This window comes from Triturus cristatus, chromosome 6 (assembly GCF_964204655.1).
Source record: "Triturus cristatus chromosome 6, aTriCri1.1, whole genome shotgun sequence".
Lineage (NCBI taxonomy): Eukaryota > Metazoa > Chordata > Amphibia > Caudata > Salamandridae > Triturus > Triturus cristatus.
Window position 1 is genome coordinate 1,219,647,709 of NC_140589.1, and position 14,481 is coordinate 1,219,662,189.

Sequence of the window (14,481 nt, forward strand, 5' to 3'; positions counted from 1 at the left end):
ATCAAACCTTTTCAGGCACTAGGATCTGAGGCGTTCCTTTTATTTCCCGCAAGGCTAAAGGTGGTTTTCAAGGGTAGAATGAGTATCTTTCTCTCCGAGATTAAGGCCCAACAGTTTTTAGAGGAGATTAAATCACAGAAAGGGGGCTGAGTAATATAAAAAATGTTAAATGCCAAAGGTTGAAAGTCACTGGGCGAGGTTTACACGCTAGTAGAGGAAGACTTTAGATATAGGTATCACCCAGTTTGGATTATTCATACTAAAGAGATAGTACACATAAAAGATTAAATAGTTAGGTTAAAGACACAGAGGTGGGGTATAGGATGAATTGGGGGTCAGGTGCAGGGGGGAGAGTGAGGAGCGTTTCCACAAGCTAGTGCGGTCGCACATAGGTCTCTGGACCTATTTGCCAGTAAACGCGGGGAGGGGGGGAGGGGGGTAGAGGACAGAGGACAGAGGGTGGGGAGGGTGGGGAGGGTGGAGCTAGGGGAGAAAAAGAGGGGTAAAAACGGAAAAAAATGTGAGTTAGGGTTTAAGAAGCAACACAGGAGAGCACAATATTTCACGCAGAGAATTCATAGTGCACAACACAGATTTGTCGTAAGGAGAAGTTTAAATGAAAATTATAATTATCAGATACACTTTTCAAGTCAGAACAGAACGATAGACCGAATAAAGTATGCACTGCTGGATAAAACTTATGATGGGTCTTAATGAATTGTAGGATTGCTACCATTAATATTTGTGGACTCAACGACCCAGGTAAGAGACTTAGGGTGGCGGCATTACTTAGGACACTCAAGCTGGATTTGGTTTGTGTTCAAGAAACCCATGTTGAAGCATCTAAGGCTTATCTATTGGACCACCTAGGATTTGCGGTATTAGCAAATACAAAGCAAGGGTCCAAGCATAGGGGAGTGGCTGTACTAGGAAGATCCACCGATGTGGAGGTGATAAGTAAAAAGGAAGATCAATGGGGGAGGTGGGTAATAGTCGAAATAAAATTCAAGGGGGAAAAATGCACTATAGTTTCTGTGTATGGTTCAACAGAAGATGACCCCGAACTCTTTCAGTTTTTAGACATTGAGTTGGCATTATGGCCCGAACCAATTATATGCTGCGGCGATTTTAATATCCACGATCCCAGTAGTTCATTTTTATACCCGGGAAGGATTTACGCAGGGAGAAAAAAAAGAACCCATAAGGCACTCACAGACATGGTATCGAACAACTCACTAAGGGACCCATGGATTAAGGTAAACTCAGGTAGCGATGGTAGTACCTACTATTCGGCCCCTCACAAGGTGCTTGTCAGATTAGATTATTTTTTGATCTCTTCTTCCCTGATGCCAGAGGCACAGATAGAAAAGCAACCTCGTATCGTCTCGGACCATAGTCCACTGATCTTAACTATTAGAATAGGGCAGATAAGACGAAAGGATACGCAGTGGACATTTGACAGAGCCCTTTTGAGGGATGAAGGATATAGGGTCTACATGTCTGATTGGATTAAGGAGTACTGGGAAATCAATAAAGGCACGGCTCCATCGCGAATAGTATGGGATGCCTTTAAGGCCGGAGTAAGGGGCGAGACGATGAGCTATGTGTTCTCATCACAGAAAAAGACACGGCTGGAAATTAAGGAGGTTTACCAAAAGATATTAAGGGTAGAGGAGGAATTGGTTCGGGACATAAGAGACAAGGTATCAATAGAAGCTCATTTATTAAAACTAGTGGTCCTCAGGGCAGAGGCGACCGAATGCATTTCAAAAAAAGCAGTAGAGAACTACTTAACTAAGAGGGAAGCTGCTTATGAGTTAAGTGAGAAGGTAGGCCATCTATTAGCAGTACGCACTAGACAAAGATTAGCAGCATCAGATATTCAGGAGATCATGGATAGGAATGGAACTAGGGTTACTGCATCGATCGAAGTGAGGGAAGTGTTCAGGAAATTTTACGAAGAGTTATATACGAGGGACAGGGGAGGATCTATAAGTGAGATTCAAAGTTACCTTAGCAATATTATACCTCCGGGTTTACCTATGGAAGAAAAGTATAGATTGGATTCCCCTTTTAGATTGGAGGAATTTCACATGGCACTAAATATGTTACCATCGGGCAAAGCAGCTGGTCCTGACCAGCTCCCGGTCGAGTTCTACAAGGTATTTTATGAAGTTATTGGAATGGATATGTTTCAGGATATGTTGGAAGCACAGACAGGGGATATGATCCCCGAGTCATGGGGGGAAGCAGATATCATTGTTATTTTAAAAAAAGGAAAAAATTCGCTACTCCCAGGGTCATACAGGCCTATTACACTGATGAATGCTGACACCAAAGTCTACTCTAAGATATTAGCAATAAGGCTCGCAGAGGCAATAGAGGAATTAGTAAGCCATACTCAGCATGGGTTCATTCCAGGTAAAGGTACCACACAACATATTAGACAGGTGATTACAGCTTTCGATGCGGCGGCTGGCCTGGGGGACCCTATTGCGGCGCTCTTTTTAGATGCTGAGAAGGCGTTCGATAGGGTCTCCTGGGAATATTTATGGCAAATACTAAAGTGGAATGGTTTCGGGAATAGCTTTATAACCGCAATGCAGACTTTGTACAAGAATCCGTCAGGAAAGATAAGAGTTAATAGGGGTAAATCAGCAGCAGTTAGTATTGGAAGAGGGACTAGACAGGGCTGCCCATCTTCCCCATTATTATTTGCTCTTTACCTGGATCCATTGATAAGGAATATAGAGAACAACGTAAGGATCCCTCCAATTAGGTTGAATGGAAGTGTGATGAAGACCCTAGCCTATGCCGACGATGTGGCCATTTTGACGCCTAACCCCAGCATGGCCATAGGAGAAATTGAGTCCGAAGCACAAAGATTTGGGCAAGTATCGGGGTATAGCTTAAATAGCTCTAAAACACAAATAATATGTAACCAGCATATTGTCTTCAGTGATCAAAGAGTCACCGACTCAGCGGTATATCTGGGGGTTGTAATTACAGCAGACTTGGAGTCACTGATACAGAAGAATCTGGCGCCCCTGATGCTAAAAGCTAAGACGGATTTGGATCGTATGAATAATTTGCATCTGACATTAATGGGCTGTACCAATGTTATAAAAATGCTAATACTGCCAACATTTTTATATTTTTTTAGGACAATACCGCTATGGTTTGAGATGAAATGGTTTAAAGAGCTTGATAACATGTTAAATAGATTTATTTGGGCCCATGGCAAGACTCGTAGGGCATACCGCTTCATGTCTCTCCCTAGAGAGAGAGGAGGCTGGGGAGCCCCTGATTTTAGATTGTATTACTGGGCAGCTGCATTACAATATATGCGTGGGATAATAGGCGGGGGTGGTTTCGATGGTAGAACACGAAATGATTCATCTAGAATATACGCCATAGTGTTGGGACCTGAGGCGGAGAACTCCTTTCTTAAATGTATTGATTTTGCATACTATAAAAGAACTAGGTTCAAGACAGTACAAGCAGCAATTAAGATTTGGAATGCAGTGCGGAAAAAATTTGGCCTGGGCAGATATAATAGATATACCAGGCTGTATAAAAATGTCTCCTTCCCAAAGCAGATCTTTTGGGATACCACGATGGCGGTTTGGATGGAGAAGGAAGTAGTACAGCTTGGGGATCTGAGGAATACGGAGGTGATGATCCAATTTAATGATTTAGTAAATACTTTTGGGTTAGACAGGAGGGATTTTTTTAAAATTTTTGCAGTTAAGAAGTTTTCTGGGGGATAAACAGGGTGGAAGGAATGGCTTCGATAAGGTAGAAATATTGGAGAAAATAAGGTTAGGGGGGGACTGCTCTATTAGGAGTTTTTATGCGAATCTGCTAGCAGGTAAACCAGATGATATGGATAAGCAGATGGTAAAGTGGGCAGACAAGCTGGCAGGGGAGCCAAGTTGGTTTAAAGAGTCACTGGACCGAGGGCGTACTCTCCTCTGCTCAGCGCCGTTGCAATCACAGCAGTACAAAACCCTCTACTCGTTATATTTTACTCCAGCAAAGATAGCAAAGTGGGGGGGTACCGCTGGCACCACATGCCCAAGGTGTAGTTCCCCTGAGGCAGATCAAATCCATATATTTGCGGTTTGTCCGCAATTACAAACAGTGTTAAAAGACATAGAGAAATTTCTTGATGCCTCCCTGGACATTCAAGTTATCTTAAATCCCCCGGAAATACTGCTAGGGATTGTTACGGATACCAATATCATTCAGAGGGACTTTATTTTTGTCGCAATGGCAGTTTTTAGACTCTGCATAGCCAGGGCCTGGCTGGATAAAAACCCACCTGCAATGCAAGTTTGGCTCGCTAACCTGCTGTCTACTTATAATTTGGAGAAAAATATATATGCTCGGAAAGGCAGAACAGGAAGGAAACTGGGGTTAAGGATATGGGACCCCATAATAAAATGGAAAGAGGGTTTGGGTTTAAGGGATTAAGTTAGGAGAGCCCGGATGAACTTGATGTATCTGGTGTTGGAATTTGTGTTGATAATAATTCATTGTATGTAAAATCTTATAAGAATCCAAATGTACTATTGGAGATTATGCGATAAATTGTGCTAACTGTGTAATGGTGAAATTAATAAATATATAAAAAAAAAAAAAAAAAAAAAAGGAAAATAGGTCCTAACTATAACTACCTACTGGCGACTGCCAGTATATATATATATATATCTATGTATATATATATATATATATATATATATATATATATATATATATATATATATATATATATTTATATTTTATCAAATGGTCCGAGCCTTTAGGAGTCACTTGACAGCTTTCTCATTTCCTCTGCATTCTGAAAACAATTGTGGTAGCCCTACGCGTTTCGAGGCCGATTTGCCTCTCATCAGGGGCTAGCTATTATTTTCCTCTGGCGCACGGAAGTCTCTTATAGGCGTGCCTCATTAATTAATTAAACCCTGGTGGGCCGCGCTCAACGCGCGTGGAGGTAGAAGCACGCTGGGACATGTAGTCTTTGAAGAGTCATTCTTTTGCCATTAGTAGGCTCCATGCGCCAGCATTGAAAGCATATTATCATTCTATAGTAGAATCACGAAGTAGAGGCAAACCTTAGTAGGTATTGGGTCCACTGTGCTGTCCGGGTCGGGCACAGTCCCAACCTTCAGCCTTCAGCCTTGTCTTATTTTGAACAATGGTGCTCTGATGAAAGCCAAATCGGCCTCGAAATGCATAGGGCTACCACAATTGTTTTCAGAATGCAGAAGAAATGGGAAAGCTGTTGAGTGACTCCTAAAGACTCGGACCATTGGATTAAAAAAAAAATATATATATATATATGCCACGAACCTCGCCTTGGATATTTTCTTCTGCGAAAACGAGCGTAGACCCAGGTTTGGTGCAATTGTATTTATTTTAACAATCCACCAGCCGCCATGACGCGTTTCGGCAGATCCCTGCCTTGATCACATGACAACATTGCCTCGTGTATACTCCTTTTAAAGTGACAGTGCAATTACTCTGTGCTGGACATAGAAAACATACTCAGTGATTACAAGCCTCAATGCATATACATATCGTTGGATTAAATACAATATGCTTTATATCATTTTTCGAAAAATAAAAAGGCATTTCTTTATGAGCATACCAAAGAAAATTGTTAATTGGTTGCTATGGGATAAAAAACTTTTTATTGCATGAATGCATTATTTTCAATTGCCTCAATCTGAACTATGCGGAGACCAATGTAATCGATAAATTAAAAAAAGGAGTAAAAAGAATAAAAATACTAATACGTTAAGTTCAATGAATTATATAGTGTAAAATAGATTTGTGTACCCGTGCCCACGGTTATAAAGTGCAAGTGCGTAAAAAAACATCGTATCCATTGCCTTAAATAGTGAAATCTAATTACATTTTCATTTGGTAATTCTATTAGGCGATAAAAAATGTGCAAACGACAGCATGTGCAAAATTGAGTTTTTCATGGGATTAATTCCTTAAAGAGCTTTTGTATATTGAAGACAAAATGATTTCCACAATCATAAATATATTCTTAAATATGGAAATAAATTGTTCATAACTAAATACATATAAAATCTACAAATATAAATATAATTCATTTGTCCTAATACCATTAAATATGTTTTCGAATGTTAAAAGGAATTTTGTTCCATTCTAAAAAAACTCTTATAAAACAGACATTTGATTGTAAAAAAATCTGCAAAATTACTGGGACATATTTCTTATATCAAATATTGTTGACATGAGCTATCTATGAAAGTGTATGTATTTAAAACCAGTTTTCCTCTTCAAATTGCTTCACATAAAAGAAGGCCTCAATATTTAAAGATACGTGTACAGATCCTCGCTCATGTTGAGCCCCCCCGGTTGTTTGGTGTCGAGCTCAAGGATATAATGGGTCTCTAATCTTCTTAGCTTCCCTTCTCTATCGCCACCTCTTCTTTGTATAGGAACAGTATTGATGACATAATACCTAAGATGTTTTAAATTGCTGTTGTGGTGTTCTTTGAAATGCAGCGCTACCGGGTAATTAGGGTCATTGTTAACAATCACCCTAATGTGCTGCAAAACCCGTTTGTGTGCTGCTAGCTTTGTGCTCCCAATATATGCCAGCTTGCAGCTGCATTCTAAGACATACACCGCAAATTCGGTCTTGCATGTAAGATGGAATTTAATCATTTAGGGCTCATCACTAAAGGCGGTCAAATATGATGTTCTATTGTCTCCATATACAATTAGAACATTTAATGAACCCCTTTCTCGCAGTTAACCACCCTTCTCCATCCTTATGTTCCGGACTACTTTTAACCAGAACATTGGCCATGGACACTGATTTCCTATATATGATTGAGGGAAATCTAGGGAGGGAACTGCCTATGATAGGGTCCCCTTTGACTATGGGCCAATTGCGCTGAATGATTTTGCGCAATTGTTGTTCCTGTCTAGACAATGTCAAGATCAGTCTTACTGGTTCTGTGGAAGCTGTAGGATTTGTATCATAAGTTTTTTTAGATCTGTCCCTGTAAAGCAATAGATCTTCCCTAGCTAAAACCCGCGACTTGCGAATGGCTGTATCAATAGCTCTAGCGCTGTATCCCTGCTGCAGAAAACGTTTCTTACTTTCAGATTGATGTCTTTCCAAATCTGAAATATTACTACAAATCCTGCATAGCCACAGCATCTCACCATAGGGGATGCTATGGATTAAATGAGGGGGATGCGCACTAGACGCATGTAGCAGGGTATTACCAACTGTTTCTTTGCAGAAAAGGGAAGTGGTTATGGTGTTATTGACTACTGTGACCTTAACAACTAAAAATGAAACACTCTCCTGACTTATATAAGATGTAAATGTAAGATTGACATTGTTACCATTGATTTGGGCAATAAATTCCTTAGCTTCTGTCACAGTTCCATTCAATACAATAATCAAATCGTCAATGTATCGCAACCAGGACACCATCTTCCCCCTGTAGGTTAAATCAAATTTCTTCCTTAGTACCAGCTCCTCCCACCAGCCCATGAACATACAAGCATAGCTGGGGGAGAAGCTGGCCCCCCATAGCCACACCCTGCACCTGTTGGAATATCTGATTTTTAAATAAAAAGAAATTATTTTCCAGGCAAAAAACCAACATATCATTAGCATTCTGTTATGCTGCATGTACTCAAGGGGTCTTCTGGATAAGTAATACTCCACTGCCTTCATACCGTCACAATTTCTAATACAAGTATAAAGAGAAGACACATCTAAGGTCATTAGTTGGTATCCCTCCTGCCATATCACGTTGCGAATCTTGCGTATGAAGTCATTAGTGTCTTGTTGTGAACGTGTTCTTGCAGGTAGAAATCTATATATTTGGATAAGTTCTCTAGGGGCCCATCACAAGCTGAAATGATGGGCCTGCCTGGTGGCTTCTCAATGTTCTTGTGTACTTTCGGGATGAAATAAATGACAGGAGTTTTCGGGTGGTCTTTGTTTGAAAATTTAAATTCTTCCATATTAAGAAGACCTAAACTTTTCCATGCCAAATGTTTGGTGTGTAGCTGGTCCTGCATGGTTTTAAATTTAAAGGGGGTGCTTTTGCGATAACATTCAACATTATTTAGCTGGCTGTAGGCTTCGGTCATAAAGTCAGTTAGGGGCCACAGCACTATATTGCCCCCTTTATCTGAGTTTCTGATTACTGTGTTTCCTTCCTTTTTAAGTTTAGTCATTAACTGTCCATACTTCCTTTCATGATTGATAGTTTTTCGTTTCTCTTTATTAATTGTCACATTAAGTTTCTTTATCTGAGCCACGACAATTTCATTGAATACGTCAACAGAGTCTCTCACTGTAACCGGTGTGAATTTAGACTTGTTTTTAAAGGGGGTATCAGGTTTCTTCCAAACCATTAAATCAGATTTATGGAGTGATTGTCTGGGAATTTCTTCCTGTCCATCTCTTGTTGATTTGAAAAGTTGGTTTGGTGGGAGAGTTGTGTTCCAGTGTCCAAGGACTGTAGGTCTCGTAATAATTCATGGTCCCCCACTACCAAATTAGATATGACAGGTGCATCAGTAACAGGCCTCAATCCCATCTGGGTTTGTGGTTGGAGTTTATGGAATTTGCGGAGTTTGAGCTTTCTAATGAATTGGTATACATCTGCCCGCGTTTGGGTGTAATTGAAATTTGATTCCGGACTGTATGTTAACCCCAAAGAGAGCAATTGTTCATCCGCTGCGGTTAGGTTTATTTGTGCCAAATTGATGATTGTATTGGCATTCTCCAAGTTAGGGGAGGGTGTCAGCATTGATTTATCTATTTGTTTCTCCATGACCCTGGTCCCCGTCCTCCGCGCTTGTTCCCTGTGTTGTTTGGCTGCCCTCATCTTTCCCTCCTGCTCCTTGTGCACCGTTTTTTGCCGGTTGATTCCTTGGCCTTAGGGTTTTTCTCCTGCTCCGTCTTAGATATTCAAGTTCCTCCCCCATTGTGAGCCTGATTTTGTTGCGCTTCTGCTGTTCATCCCAAGTTTCCACATCCGACTCACTTTCAACTGCGGAACTCAGGTCTGAGGTGGATGGCGCTTCCTTTTCAGGCAACATTTGTACAGGGTGACTCCCTTCTTGTTGACGTTTATTGGCAGTGGCATTGCGAAATGTATCATACTTGGGGGTGAATGTAAATATCTGCCTGTTCTCATAGTCCTGTTTATCCCTCCTAAATGTATAGGTTTTGCGTTGTTTGATTTTGTCCTCCTCCTTTTGGAGCCTAAGCATAATTCCTTCACTCAATTTAGTTTTTTGTTGTTGTGGGTCACCCAGCGCTTTAATTTCATCATTGAGGGCCTCAATCTTGATAAATAGATCTCTCCGGTCGACTTAGGCATATTTCACCAGTATTTCTACTAGCTTCCGAGAGGAATCCAAATTGCATTGAGCCCATTCAGCCATCATTAAGGGATTGGGGGTATCATAACTTGTCGATATCATAATTCGGAACCCCCTCGGGATATGTCTGACATCCAAATATTTTTGTAGGGATTTGGACTCCCACCATTTTTCTGTTTCCTGGCTCATGAGTTTTTCAAGTGCTCGGTATTTGTCTTTAAGGCTTTTTCCCCCAGCATTGCTGTCATCGCTGGCACTTCTACTATTTGGTTGCGGTTCTGGTGAAACGTCCGCAAACACATCTTCCTCTGCAGTTTCGCTGTCTCGCAATATTGCGGCTAACATGGCGGCGTGTTAATGTCAATGTAATATTGTATTTATGACCTTCCCACGAGCAAGCCTGCTCTGTGGACGGACTCCCGCAAGCACACCTCCCCACCTGCTGGTTATCTGGTATAGTCCTGTACCTGTCTGAGCCAGTAACTGCTGCAGCACAGCCTCTCCACAGCTCCACTCTCCCGAGCGTCCGCTCCGGCGAGATCAGCACCACAACAGCTTCTCTCTCTTCACGGGACAATGTTACTCGGCAACAGGGGGCTCCGTGCGTTTCCGTATCCGGGTCATTGAGGGTCGGCTTCCAGGTTCCCACACGAAATCGAAGCCTCGATACTCGCTTGAGTCCACCGGACGCCTGCAACTTTCCTGCTCACGGAGACAAACCACGAGGAGGGGGTCTACGTCACCGGGGAAAGTCAAAACTGGTGCACATATGCCACAAACCTCGCCTTGGATATCTTCTTCTGAAGAAAACGAGCGTAGACCCAGGTTTGGTGCAATTGTATTTATTTTAACACACCACCAGCCGCCATGACGCGTTTTGGCAGATCCCTGCCTTGATCACATGACAACATTGCCTCGTGTATACTCCTTTTAAAGTGACAGTGCAATTACTCTGTGTTGGACATAGAAAACATACTCAATGATTACATGCCTCAATGCATATACATATCGTAGGATTAAATACAATATGCTTTATATCATTTTTCGGAACATAAAAAGGCATTTCTTTCTGAGCATACCAAAGAAAATTATTATTTGGTTGCTATGGGATAAAAAACTTTTTATAGCATATTATATATATATTTGTATATATATATATTTGTATATATATATATATATGTGGTTTTCATTTACATGATATATACTTACATTTCGTCAACTGATCAGGGTTTAATCCATCATCATTCTTTAGCTCACTCCACCACCCCAATTCAGACATGGCCATATGCAAATCAGTCTGACCCTGTGCCTCATGGGAACAGTCCAGCCCGAACTGCCAAGCCATGTCTTCCCTGGACCAGAAGCAAGCATCCTGGGACCGGTTTCTGACTAATCAGCCGTCATCAGCTAAGCTAGCTTGAATCCAGTGGCAAAGTGAGCAAGGGACCCACGTCTGGGCATACCCTGCCAACTTAGGCCAAACAAAGCGATACCAAAGGGGATGATGGACGGAGCATTTGAGCAAATCAAACACTCACCCCCAGACAACTGATCTGGGTTTAATCCATCATCATTCTTTAGCTCACTCCACATATTATAGGCCTGATACTTCCCCAATTACCGCACAATTCTTTATTATTTTATTTTTTTGAATTTTTATTTCAGGTTTTCACAATATTAGCCACTTCTGTCTGCAAAGACCATTTAGAACTTAGTTCTGGCTGTGAAGTGTCTCAGCAGGGACCCCGGGGTGAAGAACATAGTATAGTGTACGAAGCATTATGTCATCAGTATCATTACTATTAAAACACAAAATTGCATTTACCAATTTTAAAAGCCTTAAACTCGTAATTCAAGAATTTAAGGTAATAATGCCTACCAAAGCAGCAAAACTATACATGTTCTTATAAGCCTATTAAAAAAGGGTTTATAGAGGTGGCAGAATGAAAAAGAAAGTGTAAAATAAACAAATAGAAATAAAAACTTATGGACAAACTCTTCCAACTCACATGATTCACCTCTGATTCATTTCTGCTATTAAATCATATTTACAATTTCTAATCAAAAATCTGAATTATGAGTGTAAGTGATTAACAAATGGTGAGCTTCCAGTTGCAAATCATTTTATTCCTTCCTAATATCCCTCCATGAAGGTGGCATACATACTACGTATGAGTAGGGACCTCCCATATGATGAGGAGGGGGCATGGTGAACCTTACACGTTTTCTACATTATGTGGGTGTTTTCAGACTTCTTTTTGACCTTTTCCAACCATGGACGTCTTCAGAGATATGGTGAATGGTGGATGCAACATCCTCAATGTTAGTGGGCTTGAAAAGGAAGGGGTTTATTCATGGAGGAAACAATTAAAAAAAAAAACTCCTATAACAAAAGAGGAAAGAAAATTCTGGACCTGTGCAGCGATGGTGAAGTTCCAGATTATGTAATTTTCAGGATGTGCGCATTTACCTAATGAGAAACAAAAACAATACAAAATAAAAAGAAATTCACAAAACCTGTCCAGTACCCATAAACACCTTACTTTGGAAAAGTTTGGCGAATATCAAAAAATCATAAATCGCCACTGGTGTGCAAAATAGTCATCACCCTTTGAGATAGTATTCTTGTGAACTGCAGTGCACACGGGTGCTGCAATTAACATGAATACTAACTTAAGAAAAGAAAGGCAGAGTCTCAAACACACACGCTGTGTTTGAGACTCTGTTTTTCTTTTCTTAACAGTGCACAGCTGTGGGGCTGATTGTGGGCCTTTGAGTTAGTATTCATGTTAATTGCAGCGCACGGGCTGCAATTAACATGAATACTAACTCAAAGGCCCACAATCAGCCCCGCAGTTGCGCCCTCCCAAAACCCAGAGCCACAGGAATGACCATTTTCCGCGCCGCTCGCGTTTAACAAGCGGTGCCGCGAACGGTCTTTCGGGATGTGCTCGCCAAATACAGGACACTGCGCGCTTGTGGTGACTTCGGTGTGCGCGCCTCCACGCGCGCAGGTTATTGGGAACAGTGCTCTTGACACACCTATCCTAACAGTGAGCATAGTGTTTTATTCTAGAAATAGCAATATCGCCACTCAAAAATCTTGTATAGGTATGGTTTGGGTACAGTCAGGTTAATAAAAACACTAGGCCTTGTACTAACTGATTTCAGATTCTTTGGGGCATATTTACAAGGGCTTTGTGCCACCAGAACATCACTTTTTCTGACGTTTCAGTGACACAATGCCTTGCTCCATATTTACAAAGCAGAGTTAAGCCACTTTCCGCGGCTTAACTTCACTCTGTAAATATCGTCCCCTTTCACGCAGGTATCTGCGTGAAAGGGGCATGCATGGTGTGTTGCTGTGTGCCTTCCACCACAATACCCATTGCTATTTGTCGCTGCCATAGTTTTACAAGGATCTGTAAATCTGTGGCAGCGCCCAGAACTAATGCCACTGAATAACAGGTGTTAGATTGGCGCAAAGAGGAGAAATACTTTTATTTCTCCTCGTTTTTGCTCTTTCTAAGTGAGCTGCATCCTGCAGCACATAAAGAAAGAGCAAATTGCCTTTAAAGATGTTTATGTTCAGGAAGATGTCCCTTCCTACACATAAACAATTATCCCTGTAATACAGACACCGTTGCACCATGATGCAAGGGTGCCTGCATTGCTGAGCATAACTCAAACAGACTTCTTTCTCCTCTAAAGCACCAAGGACAATCTTACCTATCTATGCCTCTGCAGTCAGTCACATCATAGCATTTCTTCAACCATGTAATAAGAATGTTAACTATTGGTTCACCTTTGCCATTTTTTTTCTACTTCTCCACATACCATCTCGTGAGACTCTTGCAGGATCGTAAAATACCTTGTGGCAGGCCCAGTAATGTTTTGTGCAGATCTTGCGAGACGCTCACCGGATCGAATGAGCCTCATGCACCAAGCTTCATTACCTGAAGCTTATATTCTACTTTTGAAAGACTCTTGTGAGTTTGCAACAGTAGTATAAGGAAATAGAAGAATTTAGAAGGGACTTGTCTCTCCAATAACAAACCTCTTTTGCATAACGAGTGAGTATACTATAGTGTAATGAGGGACTACCCTCTTCTTTCAAACCTCTCGGATGATAGGTATGCATAGTAGAGTGTGTGTAAGGACTGTCCTCTCTGCTGAGACCCCTCTTTTGGATAACATGTGTGCAAAGTAGGGTGCTGGGAGGGACTGGCCTCTCCACTCAGAACTCTCAGATGACAGGTGTGTGTAGTAGTGAGTGTGGAGGGACTGGTCTCTCCTTTGAGACATCTCTCTCACATGACAAGTGTGTGAAGTAGGGTGTGTGGATGGACTGGCCACTTCTTTGAGACCTTTTTCTCAGATGAAGGATGTACATAGTAGGGTGTGTGGATCGACTGGCCTCTCCTTTGAGACCTCTCTGTCAGATGACAGGTGTGCGTACTAAGGTGTATGGGAAGCAACCGGCCTCTCCTTTGAGACCTCTCCTTCAGAGGACGAGTGTGCATGGTAGGGTGAGTGGGTGGACTAGCCTCTCCTTTCAAACCTCTTCCTCAAATGACGGATGTGCATTGTAGTGAGTAGGGAGGGACTGGCTTTTTCTTTCACATCTCTTTCTCAAATAACAGGTGTGTATAGTAGGGTATTGACTGGTCTCTCCTTTGATACCTATCTCAAAGATGATGGGTGTGTGTAGAAGGGTGTATGGGAAGTGACTGGCCTCCCCTTTGAGACCTCTACCAAATAACAGTTGTGTGTAGTATGGTGTGTGGATAGACTGGCCTCCCCTTTCAGATATCTCTCAAGTGACAGGTGTATGTAGTAGGGTGTGTGCATGGTCTGTCTTCTTCTTTGAAACCTCTCTCTCACATGATAGGTGTGCATAATAGGGTGTGTGCATTTACTAGCCTCTGTTTTGAGACCTCTCTTTCAGATGATGGGTGTGTGTAGTAGGGTGTATGGGAAGCGACTAGCCTTTCCTTTCAGACCCCTCTCAGCTAACAGGTGTGTGTAGTAAGCTGCCCCTTTATACAGTTTTTTTTACTTCCTTTCCACAACACCTGC